We start from the raw sequence: 20,112 nt of genomic DNA, 5'->3' as shown, positions 1-20,112 counted from the left end.
TTTTTAAAAGTAACTTGAATGGAGGCTAGAAAATGAGACAACTAATCCAGGACTAACTTCTAGAACCTGTTGCTCTTGAACTATGATTTTTGGGAGAATAGGTAGTGGGGAAAAGAACATCATTATTCTAATACTATTTAATCAAATGACCTGTCATAAATTTTTCTTCCAGCAGCAATAAAATGGGTCTGGACAGGATGAAGAAGACTGGAGACCAAGAAATGTGATGCAACAACTCACATTTAGTAACTTCTTGAGAAACTCACCACAATTGGCCAATGGAAATTTAAAAAAGGAAAAAACTTAACAAATGGTTAAATAAGGCTTTATCTACCATCAACAAAATACAAGAAAATGAGCTAGATGACTTCATATTGAGTTTTTAATCTTCAAAATTATACCATGAAGTATTACTGTATCCATAGCAAAAAGAAGAAGGAGGTACATCACAAAGAAACACCCATACACACTCAGAAGCATTCACTGTTAAGATTTCACCACACACATTACAAAGAAAATAGATAATACTAGGGAAACTATTTCCAGATCCCTCAATTCTCACCTGCTCCAGAATACCTTCTCAGTGAAGAAGCTCTGCTCTCATGGCACAGGCCGTTTTCTTTGCAGCCCAGGTATTTACCGTGGCCCTGAGTATCAAATGTTCCCATAAATCCTCTCATTCCTTTTCTCTTTTGAGGTCTTAATTATCATCTAACCTACAACTCATGGTAGATTTTCTTTCTAGCTTTCCAATTGTGGACGAATAGGACTTTAACATTTAGACATGCCAGGATTTTTCAAAAATGCCTACTTTACAAAGACAGAAGTACTAACGTATATTTCACTGGGAGCCCATAGACAGTGTATCTTGATCTCAGTTAACAAAGCATCTGACAATATATGTCATGATGTACTCTTGCATTATAAGATGGAAAATGTGGGCTACTTAATAGAACTAGAAGGTGGACTTGCAGCAAAAAGTAGTAATAGGCAGAAATGAATTTAGAGAGGATTATTTAAAGATAATCTGTGTCCCCACAGGCCTTTGAAATTCAACATTTTAAACAACAATTTGAATATAAACAATAAACAATGAGTGCTTATCAAATCTGCAACTGATACAAAATCAGTATGGTTAATAAATGCCCAAAATGATAAAATTACAATTTAGTATCATTTCTCCAATTTGGAATGCTGCGCTGAAGTAATACGAATAAATACAAAGATCTGCTTTGATTAAAAAATCAAACACCACAGAACAACTGATTTGTGTGTAATTGCACAAAAAAAGAATTAAATTTCATCTGTAAAGTCAATAAACCTCAAAAGGTAGTGATGTGGATGTTTACAAAAGCAACACAATCTTAGATTGTACAGCTCAGAAAATATACCATACAAAATATGGTTAAAGGAATTAAAGGTTACTTCTTGCCTAAAGAGGTCTAATTGGAAACATCCAAACTACCTTTAAACCTGAAGAGCTAGTTGCTCTACAGAAGAGATAAATGTTCTCTTCTATGATTCTATGCTTCTCCAGAAGTCAGTACCAGAACCAATTGGTAGAAATTAAAGAAAAACAAAGTTTAGCTCCATATATAGAACTTTCCAACACTATTAATCAGGTAATGAGCTCTGTCTCTACAGTCTGGATGACTGACTGATACACTAGAGAAAGAATTTCTATCTGTAGGTAAGTCAGGATTTAAGTATTCTTCAGACTTGAAATTCTATGATTCTATTTTTCTCTTCCACAATAGATACGTATCAAAGGCTTCAAATTTAAAATTATTTTGTGCTACTGCTAATGACTTTTAAAACATAATTTGCCTTTTTTAAGTTAATGCCCACATGTCATGATACGATTTCCTAAAGCTGAAAACAGTATAAGAAATTTATACCACCCACTTCTTACCAGAACACCAAACTCAATTAGGCCATGACCAGCAACGCGCTGGTCAATGTTTAGCAACCAGCTTTCCACTGTAATTCAGAGGACTGGTTGATATTTTCACTCACATCAATGATGTCAACAATGTGAGTAACTTCTTTGCTGAAGTGAATAATCATTTCTGAAATGCAAAATATATTCTCAATTTTTGAGCTATGTACAATGTAATAGATAAAGACCTGACACTTTAAGTTTGCATTATTAGCATTTTCTCCATCACTTTACATATAGACAAGCAATAAACAATAAATCAAGCCCCGATTTATGGCATTTGCTTAACTCTGTGATGTAAATATTCCTACCGTAGCTAATTCCAAGCTATCGATGTAACTTCACTGAAAATGGAATTGGAGAAAGACACGCAGTAACACGCCATGATACAGTAGCTCAACCTAAAGGTTCGATATTCATAAATAACTTCAAGAACATAAATAATAGTAAAATAATTAGGAAGTGAATTTTAAATATTGATTACCTTTTTTAATGCCATTTATTTAATAATAAGCTATGTAATTTAATTCTTAATGATGGCTGTGTTACCAGTTTGCAAAATTCCTAAGACTTTAACAATCAGCTCTCAGACCAGTAGGAGATTCTCCAATACACCACTGGCTAGAACAATTCTTTCATAATTTCTCACAGACATAGAAAAAAAGAGGAGCATCCCCATCTTGTGGACCTTTAAGATAATATCAAATCAGTTTAAAGCCGTTATGTTTTTTGTGAACTTTTTTTGCAACTGTAGGCATGAAAGGCCTTTAACAAGGGGAGAAGGGATGCCTGGCATACACAAGTTTTTAAATCTTAGATTAAAAAATTCCCACCCAGATATTTACTAATAGCACTTGATGTTTTCTTTCGCTCTTTAATATGGTTTTAACTTTTTTACAATATTCTAAATGCTTTTTATTGGTCCAGTTTTCTTCTTAACAGGCAGGTTATTTGGGGTGTACTTTGCAATTTATTCTGGAATGGCCATCAGCATGCAATTATATTGCAGAGAATTATATTTTCTGAAGGAGATAAAAACTTAAGGTTCCTTTGTGATGGTGGGCAGTTAACTGCTAATATACACCTTTCAAATATTTTAGGCCAAATCATTTTTTTCTATCCTATACTTCTGAAGACTAGGATCATTTGTGAGAACCTGTCCAACTGCTTCTAAAGTTTCAAATATCTCTTGAGAGAAAATAATCAGTAACTTCCTCTAAGTACCTCTCTGTCCCATCTTCATGATAGGCAAACTAGCATAGAACAAATCAGGCTTTTACAATTTTTATAACAGAATTTTAATGCTGTTGGCCCACATTCGGTATATAAAACATATGGATCCTTCTTCAATCAACAATAGAGAATACTGGCACTTAAGGCACTCACTGGATAATTCAACCATGAACTGATTTGATCCAGTACTTACCAATGGCTCACTAGAGACAGAGGATATTTGAGAGAAACTGCCTAATGGGCATGTTAACTGTTCATTCTTCAAGAACAAATTAAGCACTACCACTTTGTTCATTAGAATGCATCATAACAACAGCATATATCTGGTCTTTTTACTTGGAAATAATTTCAAATTTACAGATAAGTTACAAAAGCAAAAATACTACAAACAGCACCCTGCAATCCTTTACCCAGATTTATGTTATTTTTACTCCATTTGCTTTATCATTTGCAATCGTACACGTTTCCACTCTTTACACACACACACAAATATTTGTTCTAAACCTTTTGAGGGCAAATTACAGACATCATGGCCCTTTATCCCTAAATACTTCAGAGTATATTTCCTATAAATTGGCATATTTTCTTTGATAATTTTAATACAGTTATCATGTCAGCAAATTTAACATGGATACTTTTATCAAATCAAACATACATATTCCAATTTTGTCAGCTGACCCACTAAAGACCTTTTAGTATATTTCCCTCTCCAATACTGGATCCGGTTTACAATCAGGTACTGCATTTAGTTACGTCTCTTTAGCCTCCTACCTTCTAGAATGTTTTCACAGACTTTCATTGTCTTTTAGGACATTGACAATTTGGAACACTGTTCCTTCTCCCACCCTTTTTTTTAATAGAACATCCCCCAGTTAGGGTTTATCTGGTGTTTCCTCATGACTGGATTGAGGTTATACATTCTCAGCCAGAATAGTACATAGATGGTCATGTGTCCTTCTCAGAGCCTCACATCTGGAGGCACATGATTCCCATCTGTCCTTCAATGGTGACTTTAGCTTTGAGTACCTGGTCAAGGTACTGTCCAATTTCTCTACTGTATAATTACTGTGTATTTTCTCCCTTGCAACTAAAAGCAGTCTGTGGAGTAACACTTCAAGAGCATACAAATATCCTACTCCTCATCACAATTTCCCCTAGATTTAGCATCCACTAACAAGTCTAATCTGACCCAATCTTTAGTATGATGGTTGCAAAATGATCTTCCAACTCTGCAAGTTCCTTCACGTTTACCGGTAAATCCTTAGCATTTTTCTGAAAGCAAAAGTAAACTATGTATCTTCACTCACTACAAAAGCTAAGATTAGATTTTCTAAGTTAAAAATCTTGATTTTCACAGCTGGTGGATACAGGAAATGTCCACTTGCAAAACATTTTCTAACTTTTGCAAACCAAAGTTGAAAGTAATTACCATCTTATCCCATCTCCCATGTATAAAATAGAAGGGAAAACAGCATGTCTCTCAAAGTTACACAGTCCCTTTATCAGGTATAGCAAATATGTCCCTTTCTGCTCTTTTCCAGAAAACACAGAATCAAGTCTGGTATACAAATACAATGAATGATTAATCCATCCCAGACGTCTGGTAACATTTACTTCTCTATCCCTTTGGGGATCTCAAAATCCTTTGGGAAGAAGGCAAGGCACAATTAATGTATGTTAATAAACAGGAAGAGGATCTTCTCTGTATCATTTCCATATCATTAATTTCTGCCTTCATCTCTCATCTCAATCTCTTCCTTCAATTTTCTTTAGGATAATGCCATTTTTCTTTGATTAACTTCCTGAGCTAGTGACTTAATTAGCTATATTCTAAATTTTTTGTTGTTGCTGTTATTACTTTTGCATGACAAAAATTTTCAAGCACATATTAGAAAATATTTATAGGGGCGCCTGGGTGGCGCAGTCGGTTAAGCGTCCGACTTCAGCCAGGTCACGATCTCGCGGTCCGTGAGTTCGAGCCCCGCGTCGGGCTCTGGGCTGATGGCTCAGAGCCTGGAGCCTGTTTCCGATTCTGTGTCTCCCTCTCTCTCTGCCCCTCCCCCGTTCATGCTCTGCCTCTCTCTGTCCCAAAAATAAATAAACGTTGAAAAAAAATTAAAAAAAAAAAAAAGAAAATATTTATAATGATTCTCAAATACCCATTACTCAGCTTCAAATCAGAGCCACTGTTTCTTCATGTTATCTGTGCATATATTCCCACCCTCACTGGATTATTTTAAAGTCCCAAATATTATTTCATTCTATCCTTAAGTACCTCAGTATCTGTCTTTAGAAGACTGACTTCTTTTTTTTTTTAACAAAACCATACACACCTTAAAAAGAGAGAGAGAGAAATAATTCCTTAAATCATTATATATCCAGTGCTCAACTTCTGAGGCCAACTGTTTTTTTTTTGTTGTTTTTTTTTGAACACTTGATTTGTTAAAATCAGGATCCCAAAAGATCTACACACTGGTCTTTTAATTTATAGGTGCTAATCAAACTGTTTATGTTTTCCTATCTTGCCATTCATTTGTTAAAGAAACTTGGTTATTTGCCGTATAGAATTTCTCACATTCTGTGGAGTTTGCTGACTGCATTCTTGTAGTATTGTCCAATAAACTCTTATAAATAGTCTCTGTACTTCCTAAAAAGTGGTGATCTAGAGGCTTGATAGGATTTGGGTTTAATTTTTTTTAAAGCAAGAATGTCTAAATCCAACTATGCACTTCCTATTACATCACATCAGAGAGCTATAATGTCTGATTGTCTCCTCTTTGTAATGTTAACAGTGATTACACACATACTCAAATGATAACCTTACTTATTGTTTGTCTGCTTAATTAATCATGGGTGTTACATGTGTGTGTGTTCATTAAATCATGTTTATTAAAGTATTGTTCAAATCGTATCTTATTGTCTGTTTGCTTAATTAATCATTGGAGTGTATTTGTGAAATACCTATATTTGTGGAATTATTGGTTTGAGTCTGTATATTAATTTTTATACTTTTATATAATTTTCTGATGTTACCTGATACTTACATTGAAAATTATTCTATTTTCCTGATAAACTGTTACTCTTAACCATTATGCAGCAATCTCTTCTCTTGCTGAATTTGGGGGCAGGGGTGCTAGAGTCTATGTTGTCTAAAAGTAATTTAACTATGGCAGCTTTCATTTCTTGTCCTTTTACTTTCAACTTGTATTACCATGCTTTAGATGTATCTCTTGCAAACAGCATACAACTGAACTGTGTATTCTTTACCTATTCTGTCAATGTCAGTCTTTTAATTGTCAAATTTAGTGCATTTATATTTATTACAATTATAGATATATCTGGAAGTACTTCTACCTTTTTATTTTGTGCTTCCTTTCCATTTATCCTACTTTTGTAGTTTTCTTATTTCCCTACTTTAAGATTGACCAAGTTGTTTGTTTGTTTGTTTGTTTTCCTACTGCTCAAAAGGCTCCATACTCTTATTTCTAGTCTGTTAGCATTTTAACATGAGTGCTTCTCTCAATACCTAAAGTTAACTATTATTTGTATCTGTCTCCTAAACAACTGTACAGGTGTTTTTATTTCACAATATCTTCCATATGTACTTGTAGTTTTTGTCTGAAAATATCTTTCCACTGCTCCCATCCTTTAACAGATTTGACTTCTGTTGTTACTGTTAGGAAATCTGTTGTCAGTCTGTCACTGCTTTGTAGGTAATCTCTTTCTTCTCTGGTGATTCTCTTGATATTCTCTTAGGTACCTGGTGTTCAAGTGTCTACTATGTGTTTTAAGTGTGTGTTTAGTATTATTTTTCTACTAGAACACCACTGTGCTTCTTGAATTTGAGTATTTTATCTCTGAGTCTTTTACCAATTCTATTCATTCAGGGCAATACCTTCAGATTCACCTTCCACATCACTAGTTTTTTCTTCAAATTTGCATATTCTGCATTTTATCCTATCCTATCAGTTTTTAAATTTTAATGAATAAGGTTTTATTATATAAGTCCTATTTACCCCCACCCTCCCCTGATCTCCCTGGTCTTAGGCTTTTTTAATAGTTGTGTTGATATTGTTCTGATACTTGTTTTCTTTTTACCTTTAATCATTTTTAACATTTCCATTTTATTTTTCAATGTTTATTAATACAATTGTGGCATTTACTTTTGTATTAGTTTTATACTTCAATTTTTATTATAATATTAAATATTTATTATGTAATAGTTCTACTTTCTGAAATTCTTGAGGATTTAATTCTGATGTGTCTTGGCATGATTCTTCTTCTTCTTCTTCTTCTTCTTCTTCTTCTTCTTCTTCTTCTTTTTTTGGTAATTTTGGGTGGGAGGTGAGCTCAACCTCAGTGTGGCTTTATCTGTGGGAATTTCATTCAGCCAGACTGTAAGTGTTCTTTTATGAACTGGTTCTACATTAATGTCTATTTTTAAGAGTTAGATTTTTCTGGACTGTTCAGTAAAATTATATGTATGAAACACAAACCACATGGAGGTAAAACAGTAGCTACAAAATCTCAGAACACTTTTTCCCTTCACTCAGAACCCAGGTGAAAATAGACAAGCTTCCTTATTTTCTTTCTGTAACACTGAGTAATTTTTTTCCTAGTACATCCTCTGAGTGGGATACAACTCTTTGTGAAGTTAAGGCTTTAGGAAGTGAACCCAGTTTCTAACTCATGTCTCCCAGGCCCAATGCCTCCTCTCCTCTATTTCCCACACGGTTATTATAATCTAAGCTTCTTAGTTATCAAGAACAGCAACATTAGCAAAACAAAAAATAAACAACAACTGCAAACAATCTAAACAGGGGTAATTCCTTAAAATTATGGCCCATCCATACAATGAATCTATATCCAAAACATAATACTAAGTTAAAAAAAGAAAATTATAATTCAATCCTCTTTTTTTTTTGCACGTGTGTGTGTGTGTGTGTGTGTGTGCATGTACATGAGTGAGCAGTCAATATGGGCTGGTTTCCTGGGTTAGAATCCCAGCTCCACACTTGATTAGCCCTTACCTTAGACAAATAACTTTACTGGGGCAAAAGTTACCATTGTAAGCCTCAGTTTACTCAAAGCATAAAATGAGGTATTATAATAACAGGCTTATTTCATAGGCACACTGAACAGGTTAAATAAAATGATACATGAATACAAATTTTCCAGTCATGGTAAAGTCTCAATAAAAGCTATTATTTAAACAGGCAGTTCAGTTCCTTAAGTTACAAGTTTGCAGAGAGAATCAAAAGCCCTTATAATAAAATAATATTCAAATGTGCCTTGACCACCTATAAGATCCATTTCTACTTAACACTAACAGCTACTGCAACTATGTATCCTGGTTTTGCCTATCTACCTCTTACTAACAGTCTAATGTTTTAAACATCCAAAAATACAAACTAAACACAATGCAACTCAATTGTAAAGTGAAAATACAAATCTTGAAAAGAGTGTAGGATTTCATGAAGTCTATGAAAATAGTGCTGAAGGAAGTACTCATTCCACAACAAAACCCTTGGGGAATGTAGATCTGGCTGAATCAAACCAGTAACAACTGAAAAAGGGAATGCATCAAGGATGATGACAGAATAAAAAACAAGAAAGGAAACGTCAAAGGATTACGAAAAATCCCTTGAGAAACTGCTAAAGCTCTCAATAGTTTTCCTAAAACTGATGCACTGGTCTAGTCTGTATGATAAATACTAAGAAAGTCAAACAAAGTCAAGGATGCTATCAGACTATCACACAATTTTAGTGGAAAAATTATACCAATGTATCATTCCTTCTTAATTGAGAATTAGCACAGCCATAATTAAAACCCAAATTTTATTAAATATGTGGTAAAATAAATGTTTTTATTTCAGAAAACTGTCCCAAACAAATCTTTTATTTATTACTAAGAAGCGTTAGTCTTCATTTTATTTTTTTTTTTATTTTTTTTTTTTTTAAATTTTTTTTTTCAACGTTTATTTATTTTTGGGACAGAGAGAGACAGAGCATGAACGGGGGAGGGGCAGAGAGAGAGGGAGACACAGAATCGGAAACAGGCTCCAGGCTCTGAGCCATCCGCCCAGAGCCTGACGCGGGGCTCGAACTCACGGACCGCGAGTTCGTGACCTGGCTGAAGTCGGACGCTTAACCGACTGCGCCACCCAGGCGCCCCGTTAGTCTTCATTTTAAATAGGTCCACTTTAAGAGGTATTTCCCAAGTATCAGTTTCCTCACTTTAAGAATTTCTCATAAATGTATATTCCTAAGAACAGATAGGATATCGTCCTTTGAAAACAGTGGTTTACACCTCAGAGAATAGAAAATGAAAGATGAAAAAGAATTAAGGATTACTTAACTATCTTTTTATACATACACTCTGTATTGTTTGAAGTTTGTTACAATAAATGTACTATTTTTTGTAATTAAAAACAAAATCCCTAAAATTTAAAGATATGCTATCATTTTTGTATAAGAGGTCAGTACCATAAATTGCTGTAGGAGAAAGAAAAGGCAATGAAAATTGATAAACAGACCTTTATTGGACAAAAGTACTGTAAGTAGGAAAATGATGAATGGAGAAAAGAGCGGCCTCTTTAATATACCTGACAGTATAATAAAACACATAGTACATAAATTACTTGATGTTGGAAAGATACCCTCAAATGTTGCAAAATGCTGAGCAACTTCTACCTTTTGGTCTAGGAATGATCTAGAACAACACTGTTCAATACATAGCCACCAGCGACATGTAGCTATTGAGCATTTGAAAAGTGACCAGACTAAACTGAGATGTGCTGTGCATGTAAAATAAACCCTGAATTTCAAAGACCCGGTACACCAAAAATATAAATAAATAGAAAAACAAAAATAAAATGTCTCATTAATATTTTTAAATTTATATATGTTGAAGTGATACTATTTTGAATACAATGGGTTAAATAAAAAACGTTAATTTCATCTGTTTTTGTAGTCTTAAATGCCACTATCAGAGAACTTAAAATTACATATGTGGCTCCCATTTGTGGTCTATGATACATATGTAATGTGATAGCGCTGGTCTAAGATTTTGCCATATCCTTAACACCACAAGAACAAACACAGTGTGCTTTTCCTCTTATATCTTGCCTGTTCCAAAATTTTCCACTTTCAACAACAAGGAAATATACTAAACCAAGAAATCAACTAAAATATAAATGTGTAGATAAGCTTATCTCTGACACAGACAAAAACACTTTAATGTTTCGTAAGTTCATGATGATAAAAAAAAGCATCAAAATAAGTAAAGTCTACTTATATTTCATAAATTAGAAAATAAAACTGATTAAAAAACATAACTGTAGTAGAAGTTATCCTCAACTCAAATTTAAGAGCATTTTTTCATGTATGTTTAAAACTGTCAACGGCCTACATTTTGAATCATTTCTTTGCATATTAATAAAACAACTTCCTTTGTTTTACTATTCTGTCAAGAGCATTCTTATTCTCATCGGTCTACCTGCAAACTGGCAAAACTAAGAGATGCCAACATCCTTCAGTTCAGCATCATATGTGTCCATTTGTAAGAAATAAAAAATATCTTAGAAGTTTAATAACGTTTATAATTAAATGTAATATACAAAATATATTAAGTGACACAAGTAAACTAACAGACTTCTGAGCACTAAAATTATTATATACTGTACTTTTAAATTCTAGCCATCTTCTCAGATTCACTGCTCTTCCCTCCCCAGTTTCACAGCTGGGGGAATGGTATCACTGTCAACCCAGTTGTTCACACCAGCAACCTGGAAGTCATTATTCCTGACATTTCAATCAATTACCAAGCCCTGTTCATTCTACTTCTACGCTGCTTCCAGTAATTTTCGAAAACACAAATTAGATTCGGTCATTTCCTTGTTCAAAATTCCTCAGTGGTTCTTTATCACAAACTTTAAAGTATCTTGCATAGCGTATTTGGCCCTAGGTGATCTAACTCCCCTGCCACCCCTAAAACTACCTATGTGCCGAATTTCATCTCCAGCCACTCCTAATTTCGGACTTTGTATTTCATCAGTTCCAACTCCTAGCAGTACCAGAATCATGCCCAGCTGCCTTCCCACACCTCTGTGACTTATGACTTACTACCTTCTCTGTTAGATGCTTGCCTGATGGCCTCCTACCTGTCCTTCAACTCTCACCTTAAAGGTTACCTCCTCTGTAACTTTGTCACTGACTCTCCCTGATATGCTCTGGTACTATCCATAAGTTCCCACTATATACCTTTACATATACCTTCATTAAAACAATTATCATATTGCTTTACAGTTTTGTGTTTGCATATCTGGCTCTCTTCTGAACAGTAAGTTCCTTCAGTGTAGGGTTAGTATCTTTTTATCTTTGTATCTACAATGCTACAGCACTACATCTGACTCTAAATAAATACCTGGTTCAATCATGACAAGTGAGACTTCTCAACAGATGATACACCCCTAACCTCCCCAAATGAATTGGGGCTCCATTCATTTATTCATTCCACAAACATTTACTGAATACCTGTTATGTACCGAGTCCCATCGTAGGCACTGAGAACACAACAATGAAACAAAGCAAAGTCTTTGGCCTCATGGACCTTACACCGTAATGATGGAGACAAAAAATAAACATTTAAACACATAATGTCTGATAGCAATAAATGTGATGAAGTAATATGAAGCAGGGACAGAGACACAGAGTGATGGGGTGTGTTGCTATTTTAGAAGAGAAAACTATACGGTAAAGCAGGGTGTACCACTCTGGGGAGTCAATACCTGAGGTGAACTGAGTCACACAAATTATCCGGGGAAAAGAGAATGTTAGGAAAAAGAAAAGCAAGTGCAAAAAGCTCTACGGCAAGACAAGCCTGAAACATTCAAGGAATAACAGGAAAACAGGTTTGGTAACAACAGGGTAAGAAGGGGCACTATGAGACAGCTAAGGGCCAGAACAAGTATGGGCCTGCAGGACAAGGGAATGTGGGATTTATTTTGAATGTTTTGAGAAATCACTAGGTTTGAGCAAGAGGACATGACATGACTTACCTTTGCTAAAGATCATTCTGGCAAAAATGTGAGGAACTGCCTACAAACAGTAAGAGCAGAAGAAGGAAAATCTGTAAAGAAGTCTAAGAACCTGGGCAACTGGGTGGCTCAGTCGGTTGAGCGTCTGGCTTTGGCTCAGGTCATGATCTCACGGTTTGTGAGTTTGAGCCCCGAATTGGGCTGTGTACTGACAGCTCAGAGCCTGGAGACTGTTTCAGATTCTGTGTCTCCCTCTCTCTCTGCTCCTCCCCTGCTCATTCTCGTTCTCTCTCACTCGCTCTCAAAAATAAACATTGAAAAAAAATTTTTTAAAAAGAAGTCTAAGAACTATGAGGTATGCAGCATGTCTACTTCAAGAGGAGGTCACAAGAGTAGCCAGATTAATGATATACACTGAAGGCAAAGCTAACAAAAACTTGGTGGGATGACTATATGGGACGTGAAGGGAAGAGGAGTCACTTGGGAGAGTTTTGGTCTCATCAACCTGGGTGAAGACAGTTACATTTACTAAGATAGGGAAGACTGGGGGAAGGAAACAGGAAAAGAGGAATCAAGAGTTGTGATTTGGGCATTTTAAATTTGAACGCTTGTTGGACATCTTGTGCAGTTGCTAAGGAAGCAATCAGAAATACAAGTCTAAAGCTCAGGGAGGTGCAAGAATTGGGAGATAAAATTTTAGGAGTCATCATCATAAAGATTCAAGCCAAGGAACAGAGTAAGACCACCTAGGTGGTAACAGAGAAAGAGGCCAGAGGGATTGAGCCATCTACAACCTTTAGATGTCAGGAAGAGGAGATGTGGCCAGCAAAGGAGAATGAAGAAGAAAACAGGAAGAACAGAAGCATGTTGTATCCCAGAAACCAAGTGAAGATAATATTTTAAAAGGCAAGAGCAGTCATCTGTATTAAACGCTGAAAGGTCAAGTAGGAAGAACTGAGAATCTTCAACTGGACTTGGCAGGAAAGAGGTTGTTGGTGACACTGCAAAGGTTTCAGTTGAGTTGAAGAGATAAATACCTTCTGGAATGGGTTAGGGAACAAATACAAGGTAAGAAACTATGATCCAACAACAGGAAAGGAGAAACCAATTACGGTGAGCAGGATGGGTAGTCAATTGTAGTAAAGCCACATTTACAATAATTTTCAAATTCTGGAGCAAAAAAATAGCAACTATAAGATTAGAAAATCTATCAATACTTCCTCTGTCATTGTTAGAAACGCAAGGGTAGTGTTAAGTAGAATGTGATATTCTGAAGTGCTCAATTATTCACCTCAGGATAGTTAAGATACCTTGAGCCTCGGTATTTCTACAAAGATCAAGTTCACATATTCAACATCTTTCCTAAAAGTTACTTGTACCAAATATAAAGAACTAATCAAATTCAACACCCAAAAAACAAATAATCCAGGGAAGAAATAGGCAAAAGACATAAACAGTTTTTGAAAGAAGACATCCAGATGGCCAACCGACACATGAAAAAATGCTCAACATCACTCATCATCAGGGAAATACAAATCAAAACCACAGTGAGATACCACCTCACACCTGTCAGAATGGCTAAAATTAACAACTCAGGAAACAACAGATGTTGGTGAGGATGTGGAAAAAGGGGAACACTTTTGCACCATTGATGGTAATGCAAACTGGTGCAGCCACTCTGGAAAACAGTATGGAGGTTCCTCAAAAAATTGAAAATAGAACTACCCCACGACCCAGCAACTGCACTACTAGAATTTATCCAAGGGATACAAAAATGCTGATTCAAAGGGGCACATGCACCCCAATGTTTACAGCAGCACTATCAACAATAGCCAAATTATGGAAAGAGCCCAAATGTCCATCAACTGACAAATGGATAAAGAAGTGGTATAAAAATACATATATATCATACTCATATACACATATTATGTATATATATACTATATATACATTATACACACACACACACAAACACACACACACAATGGAATATGAATTGGTGATGAAAAAGAATGAAATCTTATTATTTGCAACAACATGAATGGAACCAGAGTGTATTATGCTAAGCGAAATAAGCCAGAGAAAGATAAATACTTCACTCATATGTGGCATTTAAGAACAAAACAGATGAACATAGGGGAAGGGAAGGAAAAATAAGATAAAAAGAGAGAGGGACGCAAACCATAAGAGACTCTTAAATACAGGGAACAAACTGAGGGTTGCTAGAAGGGTGCTGGGTGGGGGATGGACCAGAAAGGTGATGGGCATTAAGAAGAACACTTGTTGGGATGAGCACTGGGTGTTATAGGTAAGTGATGAATCACTTAATTCTACTCCTGAAATCATTATTACACTGTATGTTAACTAACTTGGATTTAAATAAAATTTAAAAATAAATAAAAGTTCAGCAATGAAGTGAAAACAAAAAAAGTTACCTGTACCTTAGCAAAGTTCAGGATTCATGAAAGTCTGTACAAAATCAGTTCTTCAGTCATTTGAATTCAGTCACAAACATATAAATTCTACTTCTTCAGCAATGGGCATTATATAACTTTGCAGTACTGGATGATGATCTTGGGAATGTAGCAGTTAGTATTCATTTATAAACTTTTATAGAGTGTTCAGTGTTCTGATAACAAAACTAGATTACAAAGTTCTTTATCTAGGTCACTCTGGGCTACTACCTGCAGAATGAAGTCTCTAAGTAAAAGAAAAAAAAAGGGGGATTTCTTTAAACAGGTTACTTTTTTGAAGATAATAGATGGCTCAAAGGTCTGTGATAGAAGAAAATCTCATTTTAAGAAAAAATTTAATAAAGTATAAAGCTAACTAAAAAAGTAAGGTGTTTTTTTGCATTTTCCTTAATGCAAAAGCATTATAAAATAAACCTACAAATAAAAAAGCTGTATCCTCACCTTAGTCACTATTAACATACTGCTGCATATTTTTCTAGACCTAAAAGTTTTTAAAAAGCGTTGTGAATGAGACTTATCTGCTATGAGCACAGATTCCTGTTAGACTTGCTAAGCCAGTTTTCTTCAAATTTTTTCCTGTACTCCAGTTCAAGACCTTTCACATCATGACACAGTACAGATTCACATACATAGATGAGACTGACAAAAAGTCCCATATTAATATCTTTACTATTTGCACTGATCTTATTTTTTTGAATCTATTTTACTTTAATGAAAAAAATTTAGATTCTTATAACTTAAAATCAATTTATTCACTAAGTTGTTTTACTGACTGAATTTGTAGAATACTATTCTAAACAGCATAATCATGTCAGAAATTTTCATAGAAGGCATAGAAAACATTCTCTATGTCAAATGATGGGGATTTTTTGTTGTAGAGCAAGCTAAAACGGAAAGTAAAACAAGTAAAACATCAGAAGGTTATACCACCTTACAGGTGTTTAGCAAAATAATAAAATTGGGACTATACCTAATCTTTCCACACTTTTAAGGTCCTCTATTTCCATGGTTGAGCACATTTCCACAAATGAAAAACCAAGAAATGTCCTTCTGCAAAAGAGATTCACTTTAAAATATGCTTGACCTAAACACAACACAGAGGCACTTGTGTGTGATATAATAACATAAAAAATTATACTTGGACAGCAGAGAAATGGTTTCATATTTAAAAACTATAAAATCTACTAATGAACCACAACTGATGCTGCTGTAGTTTTCTTAACGCATCCTTCCGTAAATGCACTTGCACTAGTTAATACAATGACATATTTTATACTTGAAAACACAAAATAATTCCTACATCCACTTGAAGGTTTATTCTCACTTCTGGTTTGAATACCGGGCTTACAAAACATAGGTTGCGTTTCAAATTAACAGAATAAAGACAGTAATTTGTGACATTAGTACCTATAGTTGAAGCGATTACTCTACACCTTAACATACCTGGACTGAAAAAGTAAGTTTCCAACCAAGTAGACACTCATTCAGGGCACCTTACATAGACCTTACTCAAAGGTATGCAGGAAACAGATTCATTAATGGAAAGCATTATCTAAACTGCTAAACTGGCCGTGTATATATAAAGTAACACAGAAAGGCCTTATTCATTGTGAAAGGCTGTTCTCAGCCCACACACAACACAACTATATTGTGACCTCCAGATAACTGTTTTTTAGTACAGTACACCTGTTTTTATTGTTTCTGTCTCTTCTCCACCTGTCACTTCTTGCCACTCTAAGCGTTTTTCTTTCTTTCAATATAATAAGTGCTATAAATTCCATTGTTCAAAGTATATACAAAATAAGAATAAAAGTTCTAAGTAAGGATCGGAGATGCCTCTTATTTGAGCAAAGTGTACAAACTTTAATATGTGAACTTTATGGTGCCTATTTTGGCCCCTGATCAGATATTATTTGCTTATTTGACGATATGCATAATAGTAACATCCTCACTCAACCCTCCCAAAAACCTTACAAAGCAGTATTATTACAAATCCAAATTTACAGATGAGAAAACCTAGCCAAGGTGATGTTAATTAATATATCGAAGGCCAAAGAACTAGAATGTGGCTGATTCTAATCTAGATTATCTGACTCCAGTGTGTGTGCTCCTAACTCTCTTGGCAATATGCTTTGCTGCCTTATGACAATATAAAAAACCCAGTGTGTTTAGTACCCTCCACTTTAATATCTTTGACAAGTCCCTGGGGAAAAAAATCATTAGGGATAACTGCATCGATTAGCTGATGTCTAGGAGATCAGAAGCCTTAACTACCTCCTTTCACTATTTCAAAAGCTGCTCCAAAAAACAAAATTGAGTCATGGAAGTGAAAAGTCAGAGGAGCACCAGTGGGTCGACAAAGCTGACCAGGAAGTTGTCAGGGGTCTAGCCTTGTCTGAAATTACACTGTGCCTGTCCAAATCCAAGACTCTCCATTACCCTTTGAAGATCTACTTGCCAAGGATGACTGTTCTTTTTAAGATGCAGCCCTAAATGATCTCTCTGAATGCCTGCTGCACGTTGCAAATTTCAATAAACATTCCCTGAGTAAATGTGGGGTAGGTATTTTCTGCTCCCTGCTGCCATACCAAACTATTATTAGCTCACCTGACTCTCAATGATACTTTGAGCTCCTTGAAAGCAAGAAATGCCTTATCAATGTTAGATCCTCAGTGCCCAGCACCATTCCTGGCAATGGATGGCATTCAATAAATGATAGGTAAATAAATGCGTAGAACAATAAACATTCCTAACACAAAGTAGTATTAATCCGGATGTTTCTCCTTAATTTGAGACTCTGAATACGTGAAAGTATGTGTACTCTCAATGAAAGTTAAGAATTCTTTATCATTGTGCTATTTTTAAATTCAATTCATTAGCTAATTTCCTACTAAACAGACCTTTCACCTATCTTAACTTGTATATGACACATGCACATTTCTATTCACAGAAAGAGATCTTATATGCAAACTAACAGTGAGAGCAAAATTAAACCAGAGCCAGGTTAAAGGCCTATCCTCCAAACCCAGTTCATTCCTGCATACCACAATGTACTACTACCACCATCAAAGAAATGATGCCCTCTATTTTGTAAGTATTACTCATTTTTACAGTTAACATACAGATTATTCCAATTATGAGAAACACTAAAAAGCACTAAGACTATGAATGTTTCTAAGATTACAAAAACCTTCTAATATGTTGGGTTTAAAGAACTATACATGGCAACATAATTTAAATTTGTGCTGCACAAAATAAGTCAATGAATGAAGTACTATGCTAAGTGTTCATATATATTATCTCATTTAACAATCATAAACAAGTTCTTGAGGTATGTACAACTATTACCATTTCACAAATAAAGCCACTAAGACTTAAGGTTGCACATCTAGCTAGTAAGTATTGGAACTAGAATTGAAACCTTGCTTTGACTGATATTCAAGCACTTAAATAACTGCTCAAAACTCTGCACCCCATAGCATATCCTCATCAAAACAGCTCTGAATTTTCTGAATCCCACTGCCTATTAACATTGTGATAACACATCATATTATTTTTAACTTCATCATTCTGAGAAGTAAAATAAGGAAAATTGTTTACCTTCATGAGCTCTACACATACCTTCCTATCTTAACCAGTGAAATCTTGAATCATATAGGGGCTGTTTATCACTAACTTTCCCTTTTCTAAAACTTCAGACTTTGCTGCTCCAATACCATGAAAACACTGTTGGCATCCACCGTGTTCTGTATAAAATTTGCCACAACTGTTGGTAGTAAAGGTCACTACCTTGGTGACCCTGGAGTCTTAGAAGACTTGACCTCTCTAATGCTAGTTCTAAAGGTGTTTGTAGTATTTACCACACTAAATGTTGAGTAAAAACATCTGGGAAAAACAAGGAAATTACATGATTAAATATAGTAAATTTCTCTCTGCATGGAACAGCTCTTTCAGAAGATCGATTATACACTATTTTTGTTCCAAAAGAGCAAGGAAGCCAGTTTGCAGATTTTATTTGTTTAGGTGCCAACAGGCTAAACATTAACATTGAAGAAATCAAACTGTCTTCTGGTTTTCTCAATTCTCAAAAACAATCGGGTAAAAGAACTAACTTTATTCACCATAGCTTACACATTGTTTCCTTTTCTCCTTTTCTTCTTTTCTGACTGACTTCCACCCACAGCCTCAATGAATTTTGAATCATGGGCCATGAATGGTGGTATTTATTAAAGTAAACCAAGTATCTTTTCTTCCTGCTTTCTCTTTTAGGGAAAAAGAAAATCTGAAGGTTCTGCAGAAACATACCAAGACTTTTACTGGATATACCTCAAAAGTCTTCTCTATCTATATTCAATCACTTGACAAGTTTCACTGATCTTTACACCTGAGTATCTCTTTAATCTGTCTGGTTTTCCCCATCCCTGAAGATACTCTAGGTTAAACTCACTCACACAAATACCTAGACTATTATAAAAACCCACTTAACCAGTCTCTCTGTGTTGCTTCCTTTCCATTCATTCTTTACCTTGCATCAAGAATGACCCTTACAATTAGGTGCTCAGGCATCCCCCTCCCTAAAACCTTTCAATGACTTCCCATCATTTTTTTTTAATTAAAAAAAAAACTTTAATGTTTATTTTTTTTTTTTTTAATTTTTTTTTCAACGTTTATTTATTTTTGGGACAGAGAGAGACAGAGCATGAACGGGGGAGGGGCAGAGAGAGAGGGAGACACAGAATCGGAAGCAGGCTCCAGGCTCTGAGCCATCAGCCCAGAGCCTGACGCGGGGCTCGAACTCACGGACCGCGAGATCGTGACCTGGCTGAAGTCGGACGCTTAACCGACTGCGCCACCCAGGCGCCCCTTTAATGTTTATTTTTGAGAGAGACACAGAACGTGAGCAGGGAAGGGGTCCAGAGAGCGATGGAGACACAGAATCCGAAGCAGGTTCCAGGCTCTGAGCTGTGAGCACAGAGCCCGATGCAGGACTTGAACCCACAAGCTGTGAGATGATGATCTGAGCTGAAGTCGGATGCTTAACCAACTGAGCCACTCAGGTGCCCCCCCCCATCATTCTTATGATAAAATCAATTTTTAAACATGGCTTATAAGACTTTTATTTTAATATCTGAGAGGGAGAGAGCACGCACATATGCGTATGAACATGGGAGAGGGGCAGAGAGAGAATCCCAAGCAGGCTCCACACTGTAGCACAGAGCACTAAGTGGGGCTTGATCCCAAGAACCAAGAGATCATGAGCTGCATTGAAACAAGAGTTGGACGCTTAACAGGCTAAGCCACCCAAATGCCCCTTTACAAGACACTTTAACCTGGCTCCCAATGAGTTTCTCTTAACTTTTGTCACTTCTGTCCTTATATGCCATACAGCCACATCAAACTTCTTTCGAGATTCTTGAACTCTCCACAC

At 35.5% G+C, this 20,112-nt stretch overlaps 1 protein-coding gene across 4 annotated transcripts in view; it reads right to left on the bottom strand.

Moving 5' to 3' along the window:
- Positions 1 to 20,112, bottom strand: part of R3HCC1L (R3H domain and coiled-coil containing 1 like) — a 94,490-nt gene that overhangs the window by 33,953 nt on the left and 40,425 nt on the right. The gene's annotated exons all lie outside the window — the stretch shown is intronic.

This window comes from Lynx rufus, unplaced genomic scaffold, assembly GCF_022079265.1.
Source record: "Lynx rufus isolate CCGP_SWC_20201006 ecotype Redwood Valley unplaced genomic scaffold, mLynRuf1.p SCAF_11, whole genome shotgun sequence".
Taxonomy (NCBI): Eukaryota; Metazoa; Chordata; class Mammalia; order Carnivora; family Felidae; genus Lynx; species Lynx rufus.
The sequence above is the reverse complement of the archived record's forward strand: the minus strand, read 5'-3'. Positions and strand labels throughout refer to the sequence as shown.